Raw genomic sequence first — 6,172 nt, 5'->3', positions numbered from 1 at the left:
TATTCCACTTTACGGCCCGTATTTCAAAACTTATTTGGAATTTGGGAAAACTTTTTTGATGAAAGTTGTAGAGCTTTGAAATACCTTTCCAACGGTATCTTACGGTGGTCAAACGGACATCTGTGCAAAGAGTTATGGCCATTTTACTGAAGAGACGCAGTGCAGTCCGTATTGCAAAATACGACCCGTAAACTCAAAATACGACCCGTAAACTGAAATACGGCCAGTATTTTGCTGGACGTAAAGTGCAATTTTCCAGAACACTATATATTCGTCCATATCAGTTCAACTCATTATTTTTCACTCCCTCAAACCCTAGAACGACTTCCTACTCTCCTCCAACATCAAGAACACCAAGGTAAGTCCATTCTAATTATTACAACTCAATTCTAACATATATCCTTGTAATCTAAACAAGAAATCATCATTCCTAATCTAGGGTTTTCAAGAAAACCCATCTCAAGATTCAAGAATCAAGATTTAGGAAATCTTCTCCAAAATTCAAGTCTTTAATTCAAGTTTTGGAGCAATTAAGGTATGTAGAACTTCCATCCACATGAGGGAATCTCTATGTTCTTCCCCATGCTTCGTTTCCTTGATATCCATGAAGTTCAAATCTTAGGGCATTAAACCCAACATATTGGTAGCCCGTATTTAAGTATTTATGTACATGAATTTTGTATCTATATTTGTTGTTGTATTCCTAATCTTCCATTACGGTTATTAGGAACCCTAGCTTAATCCATGAATCATGAATTCTTCCTCATGTGTTCTCATCATGTTCATATGAAACTTTATGATTTTATTTTGCAAGTTACAAGCATGTTTTCAAGTCAATTACAAATATATGATTATGAACTATTGTATTACTCATAAATCAAGAACATGTTTACAAGCTATTTCATGAAACCATGTTTACAAGTTATTTCGTGAAATCGTGATTACAAGACAAGTACAAGTTAATTCACGAAAGTCATGGGCTTCTTAGCCAACTATATTATGTTCATGTTTTTTGGAGTTGCACGAATTACCGAGGAGGCTTAGATAGCCTGAAACTATGTAGCCACCATAGGACAAGGATCACTCCGCCCAGTTAGGACGATACCTTAATTTTACACTGAATGGATCCATCAGGCATGTTACCACCTTATACCCTGGCAAGGTATAGGGGCTCTGCTGGTCCGGCGAGGTACCAGACTCCACGTATCCACGTGGTGATATCATGTGTCGGTTTATGAAATGCTCTCCCTACTTATCATGTTTTTACTTATGTTATATATATACGTATGTACACATGCTCATGTTCATGTCCAGGTTTTCAGTTTCAGTTCTTATCATGTTATTCCATGTCCCATGTTGTTTCTTTCGGTTACTTTACATACCAGTACATTCAATGTGCTGACGTCCCCTTTTATTGCCCGGGGGCCTGCATTTCACGATGCAGGTACGGATTTACAGGACGACGCTTCTGCTCATTAGGATTTGCACGTACCAGCTTATTGGTGAGCCCCATCTCATTTGGGGTTTAGACATTTTATTTCTTTATTTAGTTTTGCATCTAAAGGTATGCTGGGGGCCTTGTCCCAGTAAGTATGTTTTCCAGTCAGACTCATGATAGAGGTTTCATAGACTAGACAAGTCAGTTATGTCATGTCAGACATTTGGAGTCGTATAGCCATTTTGGCTCACTCATGTTTAAACAAGTATTCTATTAAGTATTATGACTTACCATGTTTTATAAAGGCTCATCATGCATTCACGTTATATTCCGCTTATGTCATGTATCATGATAATTCAGCAAGCCATGTGGTTCGCTCGGTCACATGCAGTCAGGCACCGAGTGCCGTGTACGTCCAGGCCATGGTTCGGGGCGTGACAACTATTACTCCCCACACCTCATCCATGATCTCAAATGGTTAAATGCATGTTCAAGGCAACCCCTCGTATATCTCAATACTAGTTTTATGAGGCTCAGGCCCAAACTCAAGATAAAATAAATATTTTAATTATAGAAATATAATTTATGTTAGTAATAATTAAATTTTAAATATGTATATTTTTAATATATAAAAGAAAAACTTTCATTCACTCCTTTAATATCTTAACTTTCATTTTAATGAAATTATTTACTTCAAATCAGATGTAGAGTCAGAATTTGAAGTTTATGAGTTCTGAATCTTAATCTTTTAAGTTATTTTGTTCTAAGTTAATAATCTATACATATTTAATTAACCTTTAAAACAAATACAGAATTTGAACCAAAGCGCTACGAATTCAATCAAACCTGTAGCTGACACTCTAACTCCGCCCTGCTTCAAACTCATTTTGTGTTTAAAAGATTAATCTTAGTTAACCACACAAGAGATTTTACATATAATCTGACTTAACTGATAACATTGTATTTATTTTCAACACTATATGGCATCATTTAGTAATTTTTAAAATTATTTGAAAATCATTTTAGTAAAAGTCTTTGAGAACTCATTAAAGTATAAATATAAAATATAAGGAATGCCTACATGTAAGTGAAAGAATATTTAAAAATTCTCAAATTTCATGATACAAATATAAAATAAAAGAAATGCATACATGTAAAAATCTATAATAAGCAACAAATGAAAAGGGAGAAAACGAGAAGCAAAAATATCTAGCGAAAAAATGATTATTTTTAGGTTAATAGATAAGATCAATAGAAGAAAGTAACATGGAAAATAAAGTGGAGCGGATGGGGCTGCTGCTTTCTTAACCAGGGGTCTCGGGTTAAGCCTAGGTAAGAAAAAAATATTGGTAGGGAGCGAAAATATTAGTAGGGAGCGCTTTCCCTGATTGGGCCCTACGCGTTGAAAATTCGGATTAGTCGAGCTCCAATGCAGATATCGGGCACCGAATAGAAAATTAAAATAAAAAAAGAGTAAATAAGGTAGGAGGTTGATAGCTTTTGAAAAGTAGACCATAAGAACAAAAAGTAAATTTTGACTTTAAAAAATAAGGTCAGGACCTAAAAGTTTGTGAGGACTACAAATACCTTTGGTTGTCCCTTATATATAGTAGTAGTATCCTATAAATAATAACATTGGATATCACATTGTATACACTTGAACAACACTTGGAAGGATAAATAAAGTTCACTCTTGCTCTCTACATTTCTTGTCTACTTCCTTATTCCATATTGTTACTCTTTTAGCTTGATTTTACAACACGTTATCACCACGAGTCTCTAGCTAATTCAAATCATTTCTTTTCCAGGTGAGGTATGTCTCTACCCTATGTAATAAAAATTATATATAAAAAAAAGGTATTTCTCTACAGTTTTATCCTAGCCATATCTTAAATCCAAAGGCTATACTGCAAAAACTTGATGTCCCTGCTTGTTCTATCCTTTTCACGTAAGTGATCTTTTTCAATATACTTTTTAGTGTTGTGTATGGTCAGAATGTATTGATGTACGTAGCCGTCACTTTGGTTAATTCCGATCACTTTCTCTGTGTTTTTAATTTTATGACTTTGACTCTTTTCTAATGTTTATTGACGAAGGATTAACACAACCATGTTCCACTAGTTTAATTTCTTTCTGGTTCTAATATAGTCTTAGTAACATGATTAATGCCATATATTATAACATGCTACTTAGAATGATTATGATGATTTCTTTTCATACAATCATGGTTAGTCCATGTACATATTGCAGTGCTAATAATTTCTCACACAAACAATAGAAATGATTTTATCATAGTACCTTACTACCTTTAGGGTTATTAATGATATTGAGGTGGGTTTATAAATATGATAAAGACAATGAGTTTATAATGAAAAATTATGAATTATGTATGTATTATTATAGTTCATTCCTTGAAGAGAATGTGACTTGTGATAAGCATCACGAATGCTCGTCCATTTTTTAAAGTGAAATGTGTAAAGTTATGGATAAGGACCTGCTGATGTATGGTTGACTAAATACCACAACTCACCTCTACATGAGATTTGAGAGAATCAAAGAAATTTTATTTTGAGGTCACTGTTTACGTATACTTATAGTACGTCACATATATTGTGGTATGTTTTATCATGAATTACTGAAGAGTAAAAGCAAGAAATAACATCTTGCTTATAAAGGTTTTGGTCATGACCATAATGACAATAATCATTCCCTAAATGAAGATGTTCACCATACATATGGTGTTATGGAATATTTGGTTTTACCGTATTAATTGGGAACTCCAAAAGAGTTAAAGTGTTACTACACGGAAGAAGAAAATTGTTCATAATATTGGTATTGTAGTAACTTTCAAAAGACATTGACAGAAAATGAATTATATTGAAACGATAAATTATGGGAAGATTTTATATCTTCATATTACTCCAATAGAAGCGGGTTATAAATATTATGTAAAAGGTCATCCGCCTTTTTCGCCTGTTTGAACTAACAAATATAAGAATGATGATGGAATTACATGTAATAGTTGACATGACCGGTTGGCAATCTCGGTTCAAATGTAATGCCAAAATAATTGAGAATTTACGTGGTTATATGTCGAAGAAATAGAAAATTCTTCATGAATTCTCTTGTGCTGCTTGTTCTCATGAAAAATGAATTATTGTACCAGCTAAGGCTGAGATTGTATCTCCTGGTTTTTGAAACATATAAAAGGTAATATATATACGGGCCCAGACACATACCATGTGGACCGGTTTACTATTATATGATTTTAATAGATGCATCTATGTTATGATCACGTGTATTTGGCATCAACTTGCAAATTGATTTCTGTAGAGTTGTTTTATCAAATTGTTAAATTAAGAACACAGTTCCAAACTACAAGAAATTATTTGTATATCCAAATTGGTTTAGCAAACATGAATATTTCATCTAAGCTTCTCGAGTGAAATAGCTACCATGAGTGAAATGTGAAATAGCCAAATGAGTGAAATAATTTTAAAGGTTCTATTCACTCATATTTAAGTTTCTCAAATATCAAGTGAAAGAGGTACCATGAGTTAAAGTATTTCACTCATGGTACCTCATGATAATGTGTGTGTGTCACTAGGATCTAAAAAGGTACAATAAACTTTGTTCAAATCCAGTTTTTTACTGAAACTTCATACACTACGCTTGAGTTTTATTTGTAAAAGTTGAAATTTTAGGTTAAAATCAAATTTTTTTGATGCTTTTCTTAATTTATGATATTTTTATGAAAGTATTATTTTCTCATGAGAAAGTACTAAATTTTGAAAATGTGTCTTATTTTCAAATAATATTCATAAAATGACTACTTGTAAATTTCAGTAGACGAAAACAAGAGGCTTACAAAAGTACTACCACATATCATTTACCTTTATGTTTCATTCATTTTGCCTGTTTTTTTCCGCCCATTTTAATCTTTATAGCTTTTGAATAAAATAACTCATCTACAATTGGAGTGGGAATTAGAGTGGGAGGGATTGGATCCCCTCAAGTAAGCCGGTTAACCTGTTCAACCGAAACCGGATCAGTAATCGGTTATAAAATCGGTCAGTTTCCGGTCTAAAAACTGGAACCGGCCACCGGTTCCAAACATGAAAATCGAAACCGGACCGGTCCAAGACATTAGAAAACCCCTTTTTTTAGTTTTTTGTATAGTATATATATATATATTATAGTATTTATTATTATATTGTAGGTATATTTATATATTTTATATAAGTTTATAAGTAAAGTTTATATATTTACTAACTAACAGCATATACGTGTATATATATTAAGTTATATGCTCAAGTTATACTACATATACCTAAAATATACTAAGAATATACTTATATATATTAACTGCAGGAACGCACTTTGGGATGGCGCTACTGAGGAACTTTTATAGGTTAATAACCCTGGCGATAGGTTTGTCCAATCTCAGAACAAGTCGAAAAATAGCCCTAAACGCCACCTCGGCTAAGCGGGCAAAACAACAGGACCATCGCCTGAATTTGAACAGTCCGCCTGGGTTATTCTCTGTCTGACCTCAACGCCACCCTTGGTGAATCCTTGCTAATTAAAGCATTTTCACCATAATAAGTAGTAGTCTAGTGTGATATAATTCAACACAAGATGTTTAGCCTGTCATTTAGGCTAAAGATAATTATAAGAAATTTGTTAAATAACACAAAAAAAAAATTACCTAAGTGAGTTTTGTCGTAACCAGAG

The sequence above is a fragment of the Lycium barbarum genome, chromosome 5, assembly GCF_019175385.1.
Source record: "Lycium barbarum isolate Lr01 chromosome 5, ASM1917538v2, whole genome shotgun sequence".
NCBI lineage: Eukaryota > Viridiplantae > Streptophyta > Magnoliopsida > Solanales > Solanaceae > Lycium > Lycium barbarum.
The sequence above is the reverse complement of the archived record's forward strand: the minus strand, read 5'-3'. Positions refer to the sequence as shown.